The 21,514-nt window shown below is 42.5% G+C and overlaps 1 protein-coding gene across 10 annotated transcripts in view; it reads left to right on the top strand.

Moving 5' to 3' along the window:
* The first annotated feature begins 9,515 nt into the window (after positions 1-9,515).
* Positions 9,516-21,514, top strand: part of RALGPS1 (Ral GEF with PH domain and SH3 binding motif 1) — a 120,028-nt gene continuing 108,029 nt past the window's right edge. For 3 of the 10 annotated variants that reach the window (XM_080401466.1, XM_080401465.1, XM_080401464.1), the window contains exons 1-2: positions 9,520-9,692; positions 16,357-16,475. The gene's annotated coding sequence lies outside the window, so the exon portion shown is untranslated. Of the gene's footprint in view, positions 9,693-16,356; positions 16,476-20,264; positions 20,338-21,514 lie in introns of all 10 variants that reach the window. The other 7 variants (XM_080401460.1, XM_080401456.1, XM_080401461.1 and 4 more) reach the window with 4 other exon arrangements.

Here is a 21,514-nt window from a genome sequence, read left to right as displayed (position 1 = left end):
CATACGTAGGTGAGCATAAAACATCATCAAGCATTAACATTTACACTTACAAAGTGTGTGACTCTGGTAGAAAACGAACTTCAAACCTGGCAACAGCAATTAAATTGTGCCTTGTCACATAATGGTATGCCAGGATTAACATTCTCATGAAACATGAAGCATTATCTGATTGAAGTTCATTTCACAAGTCCACCAAAACAGAGTATGCTGTGTTATTTTAAGTGAATTAACAGAAGTACTGTACAGTGTCTTTTGTCTCTGTACAGTTTTAAGTTAGCACAGAGCTGTTACACATTTCATGTACAATAAATGCAGAAGTCAATAAAATATGTGAAGAAATATTTGACAGCAAAATAAATCATGAAATTATATAGGCTGGTTCATAATTGAGTCTCTTCTTAATCTACCTTTTTAATTATAGACAAATGTGAAAACAGTGACAGTGTCCTTTCCTCTAGATGTTTAACCTGTTATGACAAACTGTGAAAATAGAGGATTTTATACCTTTGCTAATGTTTGTGGTTTTAAACAGTTATTTTAGTTTTCTTAATCAGTTATCTTCCATATTATTTCTTTTAAACTTGTAAATACATTTAGAAAACAGCTTTGTAAATACAGTATATTAAGAGTTCAGTTTGGTCAATAAGGCCTCAAGTTTGGCTCTGCTTTTTTAGTGTGAAATCTTTCAATAGCATAAAGGATACTGTCAATTCACTGTTCAGCAGAATATACTGTAGGCCTAAATTGATAGTTCTTAATGCAGTCTTCCCGAGCATAAATTCATGTTTTGTGCTGAAGCCTTTGGTTTACTTTTAGACAAAACAATAAGGCCTCTTAATATGTTTTGGCTGAATTATGGGAAGAATAGCAGGAATAAAATCAAGGGCTGGGAAAAGATTGAATGAGCTTTACCTTTAAATATATATATATATATATATAATTTGAATTTTTGTATTAGTTTACTGTGATTCTTTTATTGTCATTTTTCTAAACAGGTTTCATATGAAACCATTGAAAGGGACTCAAATATGCAACACCTAATCTATTTTCCAAGGGAATTTTACCCTTGAATGGTGCTTTTTGACTGGTCAGGGTTATTTATTAAATTTTATATTTGAAAGTATTTGGGGAATTATGTAAATTCTTTATATGGATCTGTTTATTTCATGAATTGTAAATTTCATAATACTCAGTGATTAAATTGGAAGTTTCGTAAAGTCATTCAAAATGTTCAGTTTATAATCTGTGTGCATTTTACATATATTTTAACAAGTGCCAGAATAGTTGTATTTAATATTGTAGATTTAATACTACTTGCACATCCCTGTGACAGCATTAACTTAAGTTACGCAAGTTTACATGTAAAAAAAAAAAAAAAAAAAAAAGCTAAACAAACAAGTAAGCCTGGGACACATGTTCCTGTATTTCTTCAGGGGATGTGAAGCTAAGTATCAGTAGCTGAGCAGGTTTGCTTCTAGTTTATGCAAGTAACTCCTGCTATGGTAGATACCATAAACTGCTGTCTCCCATTTACATATGCTATGAATTCAGCCTTTGGGCTTGCGTTGCAAGCCTCTGGTTGTGTATCTGATTAGAGGTAGAGCTCTTGCACGATTTTAACAGTGTTTCGTTTCTGACTGAAAAATTGTATTTTTAAATAACTTTTATTTGTATGGTTGTTTTTCATGATAAATAATTGAACAGTTTGAATGACTTGACTTGTTGTCATTATCTTGCAATATAAACCGGTAACCTCACAACTCCACACTTCATCACCATATGAAGTAAATGAAGCTAGCTAAGCTGATGCTGTAACAATTAATAACTTGCCATTAAGGATTATTTTATAGCATGAATTTTAAAATATTTATTCAAATGATATTTTACTCTTGTATTCACTTTGTTTTTAGATTTGTGACATGAATATTTCAGTGCTGCTTTATTTTGTTCTGATGAATTTGTTTCTTGCTTGTAAATTGCTTTTTTTATGGTATAAAGTCAATGGGAATTGCTGTTTGTAAATTAAAATGCTTCTAGAGCAAATCTATGGTGTCAGTGTCTACATTTAGATATTTAATTACCAAGGGACTTGCATTTTAGATGCTTTCCCTGTAGTGTTGTAAAAAGTTGTGGTTTAATACTCATGTACCAACTAGGAATCTAAAAGCTTTAGAGACAAACTACTCTTGAAGTTTCTCTTTTTTGCCAGCATTGCTTCTTTAGTTCTGACCGGATGATCATTCGAGTTTTGTGCTCCAAAACCTTGTCCAATTCTCAAAGCAAAGCAAAACACTTGCCTGGGTGACAAGCCAGAGGCAAGTCAGTTGGGTAGGATGGTAATGTTTAATTTCCACAGCAGCATCTGCATTTTATGTTATGCCAGATGTAACAGTAGAGCTAATACTGTTCTTGGTGAGCGTAGGGTACAGCTTCTAGCCCACAAGCCAGAATTCAACACAAGTAGCCAGCAACTGCTTCGTTACTTTCAGCTGATAGCGCAGTCTTGACTCGTTTCGTGGCAGCTGGCTGTCGGCAGCTCGTGTAAGTGCCTTTGTAACAAGCAGCTTCTTGGAGGAGTTAATACATCCTCAACCAAGTTGTATACTAATGCTGGGTCTCTGAGCAAGACCGACCTTTCCTGGGACAACTGGAATTTTGCAGAAAGAATTTTTGCTTTAGATTCATGGAAACAAAGCCAATACTGTTAAATTTGGTTAAAATTCACCAACATTGTTGCCAGTTTTCCATTGTGTATCAGATGTATGCCAGCAAAGACTTTTGTTCTGTAATAAAGCTGAATTAAATTTAAATGAGTTTTAAACTCACAGGGCAGCAGAGGGTGTATTTGTGTAACAGTAATGCAGCTGAAGGGTATCATTATCTTGGCCGGCTGTGGGGTTTTGGGGGGTGGTGGTTAGCTGGCTGGTCCCCTGAGACCCTGGTGGGCAGATTCAGAATGACTGTTTTAGCAAAACATCTGTTCAAATCCCCTTGCTTACTAAGGTCTGAAAAGCCATGCAGAACCGGGTAAACAAGACGTGACTGTTAGGAGAAGAATAAATGTGATGTTGCTTTTACCCTGAGAGCAGAGACAGAACCCAGCATACTTACACTCCCCTCCACACTTGGTTTGGTTTGGTTGGTAGAAGTCTTCCATCCTGCAGGTCACCATTGTGGGTAGAAATAAGATGCAGCAAGGTTGTGTCCGTGGAACTTGATGCAGTTAACTTTTAAAGCCAAGCTGCTCACCAGTTCCTTCAGAAAATATTTGCTGTGTTTCCTTTGTATACACATTGCTACCCCCCCACCTGCAGCAGAAGCAGATGTAGCTGTTCCCTGTGCACACTTGTGAGTTGGGAAGAGTGTGAGCTGACATGACCCTCAGCAGCTGTGTTATAAGCATCGTGGATTTGTTTACAGCAGACAGCCCGTGGGCGGGATGCTGGTGCAGATGTCACACCACACTGGGCACCTTGTGGAAATCACTTTTAGCATGCAAGTAGGCAGAGGGGGCTGCACCGCAGCGCAGCATCGGTAACAGGCCCCAGTATCAGTGATTTCTGGTTGAAGGCAAGTGGAAAGTGGCCTCTGTGATATGGCTGGCTGCTTTGTACTTACTTTACTTACAAACAGGCTGTATTTTGCTTACAACGCTATGCAAGTACAATCCAAGTTACGGAGTTCTAGATAAATTTACCCTTTAGAACAGACACTGTTCCAAAGGGCACCAAACTTCTTGGGAGCGATGGGGGAAGGGAAAGTAACGTGGAACTTCTTTCGCATAGAAGTGGTACGTGTCTGGTGTTTCTGGAAATGCGGTTTCCAGTGAGAACAGAGTGTATATCTTTGCACCATCAGAACAACACACATGCATCGTGCGTGCAGCAGCATCTGGGTCAGGTGCCCTGTAGCATGAGAGGTACTGTGAATTGTAAAGGTAACTTAAATTGTTAATGAAATAAAACATTCTTTCCTTTAAATTGCATCTTTTCCAGGACATTGAAAAATTGTATTATTTTGAAAAGCACAAAATTGTAGCTCTAGCACAATGTAAATATGGCACTATGGGTAGCGGTGAACTACTGGTCCTGGTCACCTGTCCCTGAATGTAGTGGTATCTGGTCAAGGTCAAGGGCGTACTCTTAATGAAGGCTCATACTTCTATGTACACTGTGCAAATTGAGCTTTTTTTCTAGTTGCATATGAACTACATGTGTAGGAGTTAATAACACTGAGTGGGCACAAGAGATCTCCATTTCTGCCAAACATTTTCAGTTCTGACATCAGAGAAAAAGGGTAAAATACCTCAGGGCAGATCTGTAGGACAGAGTGTAGCAGAAGGCTGGCGAAGGCAGTGCAGAGCCCTGAAAAAGTGTCTGTCTATACTGCCGTGGCACTGTACATCAGACTCATGCTTAAAGGAAGACATATTCCTGTATGACTTTCCCAGAAGTCCCATACTGTGTAAAATAAAAGACAACAGATGTAGACAGGAGAGGAAAAGACAAAAGGGTTTTGATCAGAGCGACAACTTGGATTCACCCATGGACTTCTGGCATTGAAACAAAGCGGGACTTTGAAGGATGATTTTTTGAGGCAATTTTGCCAGGCTGATGGAGAATTCATCCGTATGAGGCAGTATCAGAGAAAGTGCAAAGGTGCTTGTTAGAAAACATAGTAAGCAGGCAAAGGACAGTGACCCTGGCTAGATATAAGTGAAATGCTATGATAAGATGATACTGAGGGTTAATGGAAAAGCCCTTAAAAGCAAAGATACCTTACACAGTTGCTTTTGGAAGAAAAGACTTGGGGAAACTATAAAGGGATATGACCAAAGTAACAAGATTAGAAAACTCTGTTCGTAGGTGTTGTGGTTTAACCCTGGCCAGCGCCTAAGCCCCAGGCAGACGCTCGGTCACTGCTCTGCAGCAGGATGGGGGAGAGGATCAGGAGAGTAAAAGTGAGAAAACTCGTGTGTTGAGGTAAAGACAGTTTAATAGGTAAAGCAAAAGCCACACACACAAGTGAAGCAAAGCAAGGAATTCATTCACCACTTCCCATGGGCAGGCAGGCTCAGCCATCCCCAGGGCAGCCGGGCTCCATCACGTGTAACGGGTACTTGGGGAGACAAACGCCATAATGCCAAATGTCCCCCCCACTTCCTTCTTCTTCCCCCAGTTTATATACTCAGCATGAAATCCCACGGTCAGGAATACCCCTTTGGCCAATTTGGGTCACCTGTCCTGGCTGCGTCCCCTCCCAGTCTCCCGTGCCCCTCCAGCCCCCTCGCTGGCAGGGCCTGAGAAACTAAGAAGTCCTTGACTTGGTATGAACATCACCCAGCAACAACTGAAAACATCAGTGTTCTATCAGCATTGTTCTCACACCACATCCAAAACACAGCACTGCACCAGCTACTAAGAGGAGAATTAACTCTATCCCAGCTGAAACCAGGACAGTAGGTTTAACGAGTCAAAACTTGTCAAGGTAGTCAAATAAAACTGAAATGACGATGTTACGACCAGATTTTCACACTATGTAAAACACAGGGTCTGTCACTTCAAGAGCTCTTTATAATACATCAGAAGTCTTCACAGTATCTAAATAGTCTTTCTTAAGATGGGTTTCTCTCCTTTTATAGAGAGGAAAAAACTTCTGATACAAAGACGTGGCGTTCCACTGTGCTCCTCTCTGAGATGACATAGGTCAACCGCCTGTGTAAACTGGCTGGTAGCTTCAAAGGCCCCTTCTTGTCTGTTTTGTCCACATGAAGATAATGTGGCAATAAGATAAATTGTAGTGGTGTATATCAGATTATTTTAAGATTTTAAAAATGTCTCTAGACTGTTAGAATAATTCTGATGTTCTTTGCACTCAACACTTAGAAATGGTTCAGGTTTTTCTTTAACCCCCTTTTTTCTAGCTAACCTTACTGCATTTTTGCTGCATGGGATTCTAACTTCCTCTGGCTCTATTTGGAGATACACCATCGACCTTGGGTAGTTCATATTTGTTTAAAGTTGCAATCCATGGCAATAATTACAGTGCCATAGTACAGTATGTGTGGTTAAACTTCAACTTATCTGCTTGTTTAGAGTTTGTCCCTAATAACTTGGAAAATACTTTAGGCTATTTCAGCAGAGATGTCCAACAAAATAATTCTATTACATAAACGAAAGTAACTTATTTCCAAAGCACTAATTTGGTAAAGCCTGAAAAAAGATTTGCTCTGTATCAGTCTCAAGCAATGCTGACATACAAGTGCACACACAGAAACGTTTGGTTATTGAAACTACTTAATAGGTCATCATTTTAAATAACAAACAGAACTTCTTGATCCAAGATGACACAAACCATGAACTGCTTATGACAACTACTTTCATTTGGTTCATTTTTCCTACTTTCATACATAGTATAACTTGCTTGCCTAAACTGTGCCTGTAATTTCAGTAGAATGTTTATGTATTAATATATAAAAATTATATAATAGTTTGCTATATATAATAATTTGCTATTTATAATGCCATTATTAATGCCATTTATAATGATTTATAATTTCCAGTTTCAATACAGGCTGAGGGATGAAAGGATGGAGAGCAGCTCTGTGGAGAAGGATCTGGGGGTACTGGCGGACAAAACACTGGACACGAGCTGGCACTGTGTGCTCGCAGGCCAGCCAACCGTGCCCTGGGCTGCACGGCAAGCAGCGTGGCCAGCAGGGCGAGGGAGGGGGCTCTGCCCTTCTCTCCACTCTGGTGAGACCCCCTCAGCAGCGCTGTGTCCAGCTCTGGGGCCCCAGCACAGCAGGGACACGGGCCTGTCGGAGCGGGGCTGGAGGCAGCCAGGCTGGAGCCCCTCTGCTGCGGAGATGGCCGAGTGAGCTGGCGTTGGGAGAAGCGAAGGCTCCAGGGGAACCATATTGTGGCCTTTCAATATATCAAAGGGGCTTGTAAGAAAGATGGTGAAAGATTTTCTGCCAGGGCCTGTAGTGACAGGACACGGGGCAGCATTTGTCAATTGAAAGAGGGCAGATTTAGATCGTGCATAAGGAAGAATTTTTTTTTATGCTGAGGGCAGCACGGCACTGGCACAGGCTGCCCGGAGCAGCTATGGGTGCCCCAGCCCCGGCTGGGCTCAAGGTCAGGCTGGACAGGGCTGGGAGCAGCCTGGTGTGGTGGCAAGTGTCCCTGTCCACAGCAGGGGGCTGGAACTGCATGGTCTTTAAGGTCCCTTCCCACCCAAACCATTCTGATTCCATGAATGCTCTGAAATACCTCAACTTTTCTCACCTTTGCTGGTGCATCTGAATTCGGCATCCGGGGGAAAAAACCGACTCTGAGATTGAGTACTTGTTAAAAAGGTCCTATAAAGCACCACTTTCAGCAAAGCAGGAGATCGAAGACAAAGATTTTGTAAAGAAGTTAAGAAGGCTAAGGAAAATAATTGGTTCAGGTTAAAAGGGAACAGTTCTGTTCAGCCGATCTTTGTGGTACATGCAGACACACTCCAGGTTGTTTAACTTCTAATAGTGCAAACTTCTTGAAAACAGCTGGAGGGGATGCTACAACAGCCAATGAACACGATATAGCATAGCTTTTTTTTTTCAGCAATAATCATGCAGGAAAAATGGAGCCTGATCCCATGGATCCTCCATCTCATTAGCAATATACAGTTGCATATTACAATTGTATTGTGCATGAATTTAGGAAAAAATTAAATTGAATGTTCAATCGAATATCAGTTGAACTATAGACAGAAACATTTAATTAAAATTTTGGGGAATTACATGGCTAATGGCATTGTCTGAAGTTACATTATTTAGCTATGCAATTTGCCAGTCTTTTCACAAAACTCAGTACAGTACAACTCTAAATCTTGTCTATATATTTTTTTTCCACCAGAGGGTGCTGGGCAATTTTTTGAAATATAAGTTACGTAGGGATAACGTAAGGTGCTGTTCATAGAAACCTGAAACAGGAACTAAAAAAGAAGTTTCCAGTCTTTGTTTATTATGATACCCTCAACATGAACAACTGCTGAGTAATTAATTCCATTCGTAGCAAGGCAGTGTTTTTATCCAGGATTTCAGAGGGTGTCCTGCTGTCATGCACAAGACCTGTTCAGGCAGTGGACATTACTACTTTGCAGTCCTTTGAGTAGCAGTTTAGAAACTCTGAGACTCTTGTAAGTATTAGGATAAGAAGTAACTAGCTTACAGATTTTTGGGGGAATTTTTTGAGAAATACAAGGAGCTATACTTGTTGGGTTTTTTTTTGAAAGAGGACTGTAGACCATGAATTGCTGTTTTAATGTCTTGACATAGCAATATAGGAGAGTGGAAAACATTTTGCCAGAGAACCCTTTACACATGCCGTAGTGGGAGCTGATGCTAGTTTTAGAGGGAAGCGCATGTAGCTTAGCAGTACCAACAGGATAAACTCTGATGAATAGTCTATGCCTATGAAATGATTGGAGGTTCACATGACATTAATTTTACTTCTTCACCCACTGTGTGCGGGGTGTAGAGAAAACACCTTTCCATTTAGTGCATTTGGCTCCAGTGTGGATGTTTGAGTCATGAGCATCAGCATTCACAAGCAGATCCCAAATCTACGTTTAAAATTATGTTTATAGTTTATTCTCAAATTTAATCTTTCTGCTTTGGAAAGAAAGCTCATACACGTCTCGTTGGGGTATCTGCAGGGTCTGACCCGCTCTGGATCCGACAGGCACTGAAGCCCTTCAGTCACCAGCAGGCTGGAAGGACAAAGCTCCCGCATGTCCTCCGGGCGCCACGCGCCCTCCCAAAGCCGGCGAGGAACCCCCGGGCACCCCCGCGTCCCGGCAGCGAGCCCCGGCCGGCGGAGCGGAGCGCACCGCACCACGGCCCCGCCCGCCGCCGCAGCGCGCTCGCGGGGGGGCGGGACCCAGCGCGGACTGCGCGCGGGACGGATCTGGCGCGGGGGCGCTCCCGCCGTTCCGGCTACCGTGCACGGCCCGGCCGCGGGGCCCGTCCCGCCCGGGGGCTCGGCGCTGCCTCCCGCCCGTGGCCCGCGCCCAGGGGCCGGGGGCAGACAGATAGCCTTTGCTCTGAGTCGAGGCCCGTCCCTCAGCAAGTGCTGCCCGGACGGAAGAACGGGAATTTCGTCTCCGCGGCCGGGCTGGGCCGGCTGTCCGCGGTAGCGCCCGCCGGGGGCTGCGGCCCGCCGGCCCCCTCCCGCCTGAAGAGCCGCCTGACCCCGCCGCCTCACCCCAGGGAGCGCCTAGCCGGGCCCCGGCCGCCGCCAGCCCGAGCGCGTGACCACCTCCGGCCAGGCCCGGCCAACCCCTGCCCGCCGCCGCGGCCGCGACCCCACCGCCAGACGCCGCGCACCTGCAGGCGGTGACGGCCTCTGCGCAGTGCCTGCGCGCTCGCACACTCCCGCCCCGCCCCTCCCCGCGCCGATTGGCCAGCGCTGCCGTGCGCAGCGCCGGTTGGCCGGCGGGCCCGTCAGTCTGGCGCGCCCCGGCCCCTCCCCTCGCTCCCCCGCCGCCGGCCTGGGCCTCGTCCTCAGCGGCTGCGGCGGGCGGGGGGCTCGGTCCGGCGGGCTGGCGGCCTGCGGCGCTGTGGGCGCGCACCCGTCCCGGTGCCGGCGGGGTCCCCGCGCCGAGAGCGCTCGCGGGCGACGCTGGGCGCAGCCGTTCCCGGCCAGGTGAGACGGGGACGCGCCCTGCGTGCCCGCCGGGACAGGTGGGAGCCGGCCCCCGCCCCGGCACGAGGGGGCCGCGCTCGCCCCTCCCGCCCCGCGGGCTGCGAGCCCGCCCGCTGCCGCAGCCCCCCGCCCGCCGCCGTCCCCGCTTCGGGCGTGTGCCGCGACCGGAGCTCTGCGGCGCGGGCCCGGCCGAGAGCCCCCCCCCCCCCCCCCGCCTCCGCCGGCCAGGGCCGCGCCGCCTGCGGGCAGCTGCCGGCGCTCGGGCAGGGCGGGCCGGGCGCGGCCGCGGGCAGGTGCGCGGGGGGGGGCTGGGCCGGGGCCCCGCCGCGCTGTGGCCGGGGGCGGGCGGCGGGTGCCCGTCTGAGCGCCGCGTGGCCTTGAGGCGGCGGAGCCGGGCTGGCGGCCCCTCGGGAGCGGCCCCTCGGCCCGGCGGCGCGCGGCTGCCAAGCGACGTTGTGGCGCTGGGCCCGGGAGCGCCGCTGCCACCGCCGGGAGCCCGGTCGGGCCGCGGTGCGGGGGGCGCGGGTGTGGGGGGCACTGGGCGCCCCGGGGCTCGGGGGGCGGCGGGAGGAGCCTCCCCGGGGGGCGCGTTGCCTGTGCAGGGTGCAGGGGAGCAGCTGAAGCCCCGCGTTTGGTCGTGTCCTCTGCACCTTCCGAATCAACCGGGCAGCTCCGTGCCCGCGGTGGGAGCGGCGTCGTGCAGGGGCCGTGGAGGAGCCTTGGTTGGCCGCGGCCTGTTTTAAAATCACATCAGATAATTTTTGGTCCGGCTTCAGCAGGATTAGGTACTCCCAAGGGTTTCGGATGTGGTGGAGGAAGAACTGTGGTTGGAATTCAGTGTGTAGCCGCAGTGTGCCTTTTGTCTCTAGTCTGTTGTTCTGAACCCGAGAAAATGGAATTTATGTAATCTCTTGTCTTTATTTATTACTGAAAAAAAAAAAATCTGGGTTGGACCCCTGTTAAGATGTGGAAAGATCTTCCTTGCCTTGTAGAGCTTATCACTGAAGGTAGCGATCTCTGCCCTCTAGGTCCAGCAGTTGTGGTTACAGCCAGATTTGGTTTCCTGTGGGTGCTGTGCCTGGTGGATGTTCTTTATGTGTGCGAAGGACAGCGAGGGGATGGAGCAAGGGCAGAACTACGGGCACTTGTCTGTTCATTTTCTGTATGTTGTCCGCCCTGCCAGACATAGCACCAGTTGGAAGAAAAACATCAGAAAACTTTATTTTAACCAAGTTGTTTTATTATTTTTCTGTTTATTGACCTTATTTTAGTAAAGGGGCAACATCTAGAAATCAAGATGGGCCATAGTTGGTGAGCTTTGCTTTTTGTTCCCTGACAACTTGTATTTCCAGTCTCTTGGCACGTTTTGTAATCAAGCTTTACATACAGATGTGATAGTGTGTTTAAAAGCATTACTAATGAGCACCTTAGAAAATGAAAGATACTTTCATTTATTGTGTATACAAACATAAAATATCTTTAAAGCGAACTTCCATAGGAAGCATGGCTTTTGTTGGACTATGAGACTGAGAAACTTATTTAAAAGTAATTATTAGGTGACCATATTTGCTATATTTTCTGTCCCAGTCAGTGTTTGCTGTGGCTAACAATGGTGCATCTGAATAGTGTTTTATTTTTTGTTTTTCAGTCACTTTGGTTAAAGTAATACATTGTATTGACAGTCAGCAAAAGCTCATCTTTCTCAACTGCTCAAACATATGGGTTTTTTTAATTAAACTTCAAATTTCAACAATTCTCTAAAACATTTTTTCTGCACATTTTTGCTCCCATTTTTCATCATACTTGGGGTATTAGCCTATATGGAATAGGGGGAGGAGGAAGAATTCAACAGCAAGATTGCCTCATTTAAAAATCTATTCCTGTGATACTTCAGAAGAGTAACACTTTTCATCAGCAGCTCAGAAGACTGACTTGTTTTCACTCCTAAACACGTCAGTTTTGAAACTAAAGATCTAGAAATGGGAGTAGGGGAGCTAGGTAGCAGCTGTATAAGTTGGAATTTTGAAAGTACCATAGGTGAAAAAGTAACCAAAAGTTTTGGAGCCAGTTATACTTACCAGGGCTCAGGACAGCAAGGAAAAACTGGTATCTGTTCTGGAGGAAGCGTAGCAATATGTTTGTCTGTTGCTAGGCTAATTTGGGAAAACCATCAATGTCTGTATAATAAGGTTGGGTTTGGTGTGTGTTTTTTTTCTGGTGAGAAAGAGGATGTCATATCAGGTAAGAACTGAACTATTTTCAGTTAATGAATGTCAGACAGTATCTCCCAATGATAAACAGTTTAAAAGCCTGAGAACCAGGTTTCTTCTTAATCGCTAGATAGACGTTGAGATCTCTGGCCTGCCAGTCCCTATTTTAAAGTTCTAGTGTTGAGCTAACGAAAGGCAGGTGCTCTATGGAGTTTATTCTTTAATGTTACCTTGATTATCCATATCAGACAAAATAATAGGGGAAAATAGGATGGGCTTTATTTAATAATATGTTGAAGAACAGAAATATTGGGGTAGTTAAGACAGCATGGTTCTATGAGAAATTTGTCTTGCTAACCAAACTAAATTTTATTCTTGTATGCAATTCTAGGTTGAATTGACAAAGGTAACTAGGTAAAAACTACAGATATGTTTACTTAATCAGGCACTCTAATACTGTGTGATACTTGGCCTAAAAAAATAACAATGTATTATCCTTTTAATAACAAACAACAAAATTGATCATTTACTGTCTATCAGATGTACTAGCTGCTTGTGAAAGAACCATTTCTTATAAGAATGATTCTACAGGGAGTTGTGCTAGGTCTGACAGTGCACAGCTTCATCAGTCATCTGGCAGTAAATTGGTGAATGCCATGGTTAACATTTGTAGATAACATCTTGAAAATGTGAACAGTTAAGACAGTCAGTCTGAACAGGGTGAAGTAGACCACTGGGCACATGATGTATTTGAATAGAGTGTGTTAAGGTCAAATACTTATATTTGAACCTGTAGGCTTCATTTAAAGCACAGTCAAATGTGTTTTGAGGTGCAGACGTTCTGCAAATGTTGCAGGCATTCAAAATAGGAAAGCAATGCAACAAGAACTCTCAGTGCATTGTTACAGGAAAAAAAGGGTTAATTCTATCTAAACAAACAGACAAGGAAGTAATGAGCAGAATCAGGAAGAAGATTTTAAGTCCTAAAGTGTTTAGTGAAAAGGATGCTGGATTGTAATATGCAGTTTTGATATCCTCATTTTAAAAAGGAAGGTTAAAAGTTCTGAGCGCCCCAAAATTAGGAGTGGAAGTGTATTAAGAATTTTTGATGGGAGAGCTGAAAAGCAAGAGCAGCTGTATTGATTAAATGCAGGATCAAGGAAGGTCTCAAGCACAAAAGGGAAATGTTTGCTGCAGTCAGCCTCTTTAGGAGAGGCGAGAGAGGTATCTGTGAGAACATTGAAGTGATCAGAGAAGTGTTGGTGGTAAGGGCTTACATGAGAAGACCAAAGAACAAGTATTAAGTGGGTGCGTAGTGTTGTTCTGTGTCCAGCCTCAACTCAAAACTGATGTAACATAGAATCAGAGTATCCCAACTTGGAGGGACCACAGGGATTGAGTCCACCCCCTGGCTTCATACAGGGCAACCTAAAAGTTAAACCATGTATCTAAGCATTGTCCAAACATTTCTTGAATAACTTTGCAAAACAATCCAAGACATCTAAGGTGGGATGTGGAACAGTATGCTTAAGTAAGTATTCACAGGCTCTATTTTAGGCTGAAATGATGTCATGTGAGGAAAACATGAAGCTTTTAGAATAAGGAATTACTGTAGTCATAGGCTACTGTGAGCGCGGAGGAATCTCCAAAGATAATCTAGTCCAAATTCCTGCTCAGAGCAGAGCCAGTTTTAGAGCAGGTTGCTCAGCATCTTCCTGAGTTTGGAATTTTGAGATTCCATAGCTTCTCTGGGCAACTTGTTCCAATGCCTGAGCATTTTCACTGTGAATATTTTTTTTCTCATGTATGATTGGGATTTACCTTCCTGTGACTTGTGTCTGCTGCCTCTTGCGTTTTCATTGCTTGCCTTGGAGAAAAGTCTGGGTCCGTCTTCTCTGTGATTTCCCATTCAGGAGTTGGAGCCAGCAACAAGATCAGTCCTTAGCATAGTCATTTTAAGATGAACAAATCCAGTTCGCTCAGCCTCTCCTCTTGCATCTCAGCTGTCTTTCAGCTGGCCTTTTATCTCATATATATTCTATTTCCTGAGCAATATGCTAGATGAAGTCTTCAGTCTAGATTTGTTTTCTGAAACTACATTAGGATGGCTTTCCAGAAAATTATCTTATTTCAACATCCTTGTGCTTGTTTCAATATTACTTTTAATATCTTTAGGTTTATCTTTTAAATGCTATCTTCAAGTAATAGAAAGTGAATAGCAGAAAGTTTTAGATATTTGTAATACCATTTGGTGTTTTCAGATTTAAAAAGTTGAATAAAAAATTCTGCAACTGGTATGTGAATGTAGACTCCGCTTTTGTGTTGCAGCAAAGCATAGCTGACCCTTTACCAAAGGAAAAAAGACTGCTTAAATAACACTGTTAAATCATGCTGCTTTCAATTTTCTTTTATGACTACATCTGTTGGTTTCATAAGCAGTCAGAAATAGATATTCAGAAGTATCGCATCTCTTAGAAATAAGTACAAGAACTTTTAACTAAGAAAGTAAACTAGTTTACACTTTTTGTAAAAAAAAAAAAAATAAAAATAATACTTTCTCATGTTTGGATCTGAAAGCAATTTGCTGTCTTGCAGAAATTTCTCCAAAGTAAACATTTAGATACCCTCTTATGGAACATGTTGCACCAAAGATGTTGAGGAAGATACAAGGTTAATGGAAGCTTTAGTAGCTCCTTTAGCAAGTAGAATGAAACATAAGGATTTTGCACTCTTCTGCAGTTACCAAAGATGTAGTTCGAGATTACCTAATTTCTATAGGTTATATTTCCTGATTCCTGTCATCCCTTGAATATGTAGTCCTAGATGTTTTCCTTGGTTCAAAGCTTTTCATCAACTGTAGTGGTTAATTAGATTATTGTAGAAAATTATTTTTTACTGGGTTTGTTGTGTGAAACGTGTTTTAACTTCAATGAATGTCAGTCCCTTTAAAAGTTGTTCAGTTCATTTGTGGTGAGGTACAGAGGTAGTCTTTAATGCAGGATACCAAATACTGATGAATTTTGTTCAACAAGAGGCTGTTTCTCCCATTTGTTAATGTTTTCATGGACTTCTGTTTGCTGACATCAGGTGGCATGTGTATCTGTTCCTGATAAATTCTTTCTGCCTAATTGATGTCTGTCTGCAATATGAAATGGCCTTTGACTATTAACAGCATGATGGAGGTGGAGAAACAGGAAGAATTAATGCTGCCTAATTGAAAAGTTCAGATACACTGGAGACTGCCAGCACAGAGTTTGCAAAGGCATTTTTTTCAGATGTATCAAATTGTTACATGGAAAGTTAGTTTTCAAAGCCATTGAAAATGAAAGAAGTAGACAGAATTGAGTGTGCGCACAGGCACACACACAAACTCCAAAAATTTAATTACCAGGGAACCAATCTGATTGACAAAGCTGGGATGGCATGTGAACATACATTATGTCTGTAGTTGGTTGAAATACTTAAGTAGATGCTAGCTCATTTGTAGCTCATCTTTTATGAACTAGGGTCATTTATTTATGCAGGGAGTAACTGCTGTACACATACAGAGTTTGAATGAGTTTTGAGCATATGAAGAGAATGCTGCTTTTCCAGCAAAAGATAGCTTTCTTTGCCAGTAGGAATTGAATGTATTTAAAGGCTAGCAGATCGGTGTTTTTGTATGTGGAAGCTCCTTAACAGTAGAAGAATAGAGACTGTAGTAGAGGCACAGTAGTAACACCATGTGATCTGCAGTGATTTTTTTAACTTTATCAAAGCAACATGGGCTTTAATGGGGTTTTCATGGTAGTTTCCATATCAAAGTATCTATCTTTGAGGTTATTTTGATGTATAATTTTCTTAAACATTAGCTGGTATAAAAGTTAATGTAAGGCAAAAGAGGAGGAGAAGGAAGAGGTGTGTCTAAATATCACCAAGTGAGTTGCCTACATGGCATTTTCTCAGGTTTGCTGCTGATCATGTTGAGTGGAAGAACTGTAGCTTGATTTGCTGGTACAGAGAAAGAAGAATGATTGTATTTGGTTTTGTGACTGTTCTTTGTTTAAGTGACTGTTCTTAGTTAAGTCTTAGGAAGATGAAGTGAGAATGAGTAGTGTTTACCATTCATAAAGTGCCTTGAAAGAAGTGATTAAAACCAATAAGCAAAACCCCGTCAGCTTGGACCTTGTGTTCATTGATGGAGTGAGGAAAAATTACAGGTACATATTTGGAGAATAGTTATGAAATTCCTTACATGTTGCTCTTCCCTCTGGGATGTATTCTTTAGTTCTTTTGTGCTTGGCAATTTGTCACATACCAGTGAAACTAGAATGGGGAACTAGCCATCAAAGCCAGGGGGGAGAGCTAAGAATAGAAATACCATAGTGCATGTTTCAGGTGAGGAATGCACAGTTGGAGAACAACTGAGTTATATAATAAACGTCACCATAATTCTGTTTTCTGTTAATTTACAGGAATGTCATGCTTTTAAACAAGATAAACTTACTAAATAGCCAGAGCTATACCCAACAACAGACTGATGGAGGTGTGCAGCAAAATGGGTTGAATGAGTACAGAGCTACCTTGTTCCACTGTAAGTATGCAATTGTAATTCAAGTAGCAGGTATTTGCCTATTTTCACTTGTTTGGTATGAGAAATTGTCAGTTCTGTTTAGAGAACTTAAGAGTTGTGATAGTATTATACTGTAATTCAGCAGATAGATATTTATTTTCGTGTGACTGTTTTATTGAGGTTCCCCCCAAATATAACTCTCCTAAAGGCTATCTTGTCCTTCTAACCTATACCAGTCAGCAGACTTGGTTCAAGAGTAATGGCTTTTGGGGGAGGACTTTGGCTGGAGAAAGAACTGCAGATCTGTCTTGATATTGATCAAGATGGTATTGAGTTCTTAACTTGAGGGTTTTTTTGTTATTATTTGTTCTTTGTAGGTTATTGTTGTTAACCTAGAAATATTTTCTACTTTGTTCCCTTCAACGGGGCAGTGCTTTCTCCCTGTGTTATATAGTAATCCTTCAGGTTCTTAGAATTTGCTAAGATGGAGTTTGTGTTCATGTTTCATTTACGAGAAGTCATTGCCAGTTACCATAGGGTAACTATGTTTACATGGTTATAAAAGTTGATTTATTTTTTTTTTCCACATGCCAACAGGCAGCCTCCATGAATGCTTTTGTAAGGGTGTGGCTACTGCAGACTATCAACTGCATGTAGTTTGGATTAAGATAATGTAATGTATCACAGCAAAACTCCTCAGCTCCATTATGGGAAAAAAGTGGCCCCTGAAATAGCAATATAGAGTTCTTTCACTGTTCCAGGAAAAGTAAGACCAGCAGTTCAAGGACATTACTTCCAAAAAGTGTCAGTGGGAGGCTAGATCAGAAAATCTGGTCTGATAGCCTGCTTGAATCGGTGTGTGTATTACAGTCAAGATGTCTTCACACAATCGTCTGTTGGCAGGAGAATTGCTTCCAGACCAGTTAATTTTAAACCAGTCTTCTGAGATGCATGGGGTATATATCTCTGCTAGATTTATCACCTAGATCTATCTAAGTGAACCTGCTTTAGCAGGGGGTTGGACTAGGTGATCTCCAGAGGTCTCTTCCAACCCTGGCCATTCTGTGATTTACTCTCTAACTCTGAGGAAGCCTGAGGCAATTGAAATTGGTAGTCTGATGCTCTTGAGAAGTGTGTTAGCTAACTGAATAATCAGCTCTGGGACTTGTACACATAAAGTGTTCAGATTCTTCCACCCAGTACTTCAGAATTTTGGAATGCATATTTCTATATTATATCTACATTGGGTTAGTTTTTGGCTTAGCACATTGATAGCTGATGCCTTATTCTGGCTTTCAAACTTGACAGTGCAACCCTAAAGGCACAAAAGAATTAGCTCAGGGGAGATGGCTTTTTTCCCCTCCTGTGTCTGCTATGGCCCTGAAAAGCTGCTAGTAAGTACTACACACCAGCTGGTGCACCTTCAAGCCAGTTGGGAGAGGACGGAGCTTTTCTCAAGTTCATGCGTATTCTCTGGACACTATATGTATCTGTATGGCTTGTAAGTGGCCAGTCATATTGCATTCAGTGAACTATAGGGTTTCTGTCATATTGAATATAAATGTTCTGTTAACGTACTTTCTCTGTCATCTGGGAGTATTTGGAAATTAATTAGGAAAATTAAGCAGACTGAATTATTGGCCTAGAGTGTTGGGAAATTATTTAGCTACATAGATTACCAGCTCTAGTATGTGTACTGTTTAAAACATTCACAGCTGAGTTTACTGTATTGGGTGTGGCGATTTCTACTTCTTTGTAGTTATTTCCATTAACAGTGTAGTTCCTCCACACTTACCTTTCTTTTTTTCTTCTTTTTTAAAGGACAGACTTAAAATTCTAAGCTGTGTATTGCTTACTCTTAATCTCTGAACCATTCCCACAGTGTGCAGTTATTAATGTGACAAAAAAATTATTTAATCTTCGTGTTGCAGTCTGTTGAAGACTTCATGTCAAGTTGGCTTTGGGCTATTCTTATTTTCTGTTTATTCTCTAATTTCCATTATATACGTTTGTGGGGTCTTTTGGTAGTCAGGGTTACTCCCCTCCATTTCCCTGTCAGCTTTTTACCCCTAGTACCATTTTTGAGATGATTATTCATCTCTGTGGATCTTGAGCAGCATCACTGACTTCTTTCTTCTTGTTTGGATTTAAAATTCCAGATAGCTTTTGTAAAAATGGTAAGCCTCTAGTGCATTTGAACTTTGGCATTCAGCCCACCCAACCTCCCTGACTCTTTTCTGCTGAGGTTGATTTTCTTTTCTTACTTTCTGGCCATCCCGTTATTAGGCAACTTCTTGTTCTGTAACAGAGGCAAATGGATCAATCTTTTTGCTTCATTGGTATGCTGTCGCTTTCTCTGCTCTTTTTACATGGTCATATTCTCACATAAGTAATTTTCTTGCTTATTTTTCTGTCCTTCAGCATCTGGTTTTGGCAGGTTTCTACAAACCTGGAGTTTTCTATATAAATTCTTTCCCTTCATGTGTGTTTCTTAATCCCCATCTGTACATATCTCTGGTTGGTCTTCCTGACTTCAGATCCTCTCATGCATAAGACAGTGCAAGTACTGTTGTCACATACCTACTTGGGTAAATGTTTTGCAGTTTCTGTTGTGTCATTCTGTTTTTTCTTCCTCATTCTGTCATCTCTGTCTCTTCAGTAGGTGATTCCTTCCTAGGATTTAAAGATGAATACAGGAACATTGAACTCATTCCTATAAACTTGCAGACAAGGAACACCATCATCCATCCTTTGTTGGCTAGACTCTAGTGTGTCAGCTTTTGGTTTTCTTTGGTACTGACTCTATCTGTTACAGCTTTTTGGAAGCACAACCCACTCTTGCAGTGACTGCAAGCCCTGTAACCAGTAACGATCTCTGAACAGCTCCTGTATGCATGTGTTTTTCCTAAATTTTCTGATACAGGAGCCTTGGATTTGCAGTTGGCATCTGGAACATGCTAATTGAAGTAAGTAGACATTTACACTGTGTAAAGTCTTAAATACTTAAATACTCTCAAAATAATAAACATCTCTATGTCTCAATTTCTACATAATTTGTGATCTTTATTTAAGTTTACATTGGGCCTTCTAATAGTTAAATTGTCCAAGTCATCTAATCTTTCCTGTGCAGCAAGCGTACCAATTCTGCTCGCTCACTCTAGCCTGCCAAAGAGAATGAGTGTTGCTCTAATTGAACTGTGGTGCCATTTGTCAAGGATATTCAGAATAGGCCTCATCAAGCGCTCGGAAAGTCCATCACCCAGCAATTTTCTAGTTAACAACCTAAGGGATTCAGACCTGAAGAACAGGTTGGTTCTGGATAGCAACCATTATTTTGTTTGCTTAAATGAGTAGTCATCAGAGCTTTTGCTTCAATTTCTTGATTCACTGCTCCCTGTTATTTCTAAGAAATAAAGCTGGAGTATTTTTTTCAGAACTCAGAAGTGCTGGTGTCACATGTAGTCCTCTTCTGTTCTCTTAGTTTTCTTGTAGTCTGTAAGCCTATCTAATTCTTGTTTTATGCTACTGACCCATTTCCTGATAACACTGTATCAATTATTTTCTTTGTTGATGTACTGTGAGTCACAGAAAGACTCTTGTTTCTTGTTCAGTGATGAAGGCTCCTAGGACTATTTTAAGTCAGCCTCTGCCACCATAGTGCTCAGCATTAGTTCAATGAAAAAATGGGAAGGGGAGGGAAGGGGAACTTGTTTCATCCATTTGTCTTCAATTAAGGCACTCTTCACTTTGTCTTGCCTTTTTTCCCCTCCTTACTGGTTATTTCTTGGCTGCTGTGATACTGTGGAAAAGCATACTGGACTGCACCAGGAAGAGCATGGCTAGCAGGTTGTAGGATGTGATCCATCTTCTTTACTCAATACTGGTAAGGCCGTATCTCAAGTGCTGTGTCCAGTTCTGGGCTCCCTATTTCAGGAAAGTTACAGACTTACTGGGGTGTGTCCAGCAAAGAGCCACAGAAATGATTAAGGGACTGGAGCATCTTTTGTATGAGGAAAAGCTGAGAGATCTGAGGCTGCGTAGCCTGTGGAAGAGAAGGCTCAGGGAGATGTCAGTGTATAGAAATACCCAATGAGAGGGTGTAAAGGATAGGGAGCCAGAGTTTTCAGTGGCACCCAGTGAATGGAAGAGGCAATGGCACAAATTAGAATAAAGTACATGGAAAACACATGGAATTCCACCAAAACGCAAGAAAACACTTTATTTACTGTGGAATGATCAAGCACCGGAACATGTTGAGCAGAGATTATCTCCATCATCCATGGAGATAAAAAAACCAATTGGACATGGTCCTGGGCAACCTGTCCTGCTTGAGCAGAGGTGTTGGACTATGTAATCTCAAGAGGGCCCTTCCAGCATCAGTGATTCAGTGGAAAGATAGTTAACTATGGTTGTGGGTATTACAGAGTCTGAGAGAGACAGCAGGTTTTCTAAACTGTCTGCGGGTGAAGCAGTGAAGGAACGTGGCAGTAGTTGTAAATAACTCTTCATGCTAAAGAAGGAATATTTGTCACAGTCCTACGTGAACATCTTGACCATTGGAGTATAAGTTAAATCACAGGCAAGGTAGTAATGGTAATCATTGCCTCCTACACTTTGCACATCTCTTCCAGAATATTTGCTTTTACAGCCAAAATGATTTGGCAGTATTAATACTACGTTTGGAATGATGGAAACTGCGAGGGATAAATTATTGTCTAGCCCTGAGTAAATCCTGTTCTTCAGGGCTTAGGAGCACAGCGCAGTCTAGTACTGTCTTTTGAATGAATTCACAATAACCAAGTTGTGACATTTTCTCTGTATTTATTTCCGTTATTTTTCTAAGGGATGCTGTAACAGAGGTTCTTAGAGTACTCTATTGTGTAAAAAAACCCACCCTAAAACCTAGAAAGTACTTTTTTCCATTTTCATTTCTTAATCAATTAAAGATAGTACCTATTGTTAGGATTACATATTAAACCAGAATATTTTAAGGCATTTTGGAAACGGGCCTGGGATAAGTTAAGAGTCAGTGCCACCTAGTGGAACGTCGGAAACTTTGA

Source organism: Falco punctatus, assembly GCF_963210335.1.
Source record: "Falco punctatus genome assembly, chromosome: 9".
Classification (NCBI taxonomy): Eukaryota; Metazoa; Chordata; class Aves; order Falconiformes; family Falconidae; genus Falco; species Falco punctatus.
Note: the sequence above shows the minus strand (reverse complement) of the source record. Positions and strands in the feature narration are given on the sequence as shown.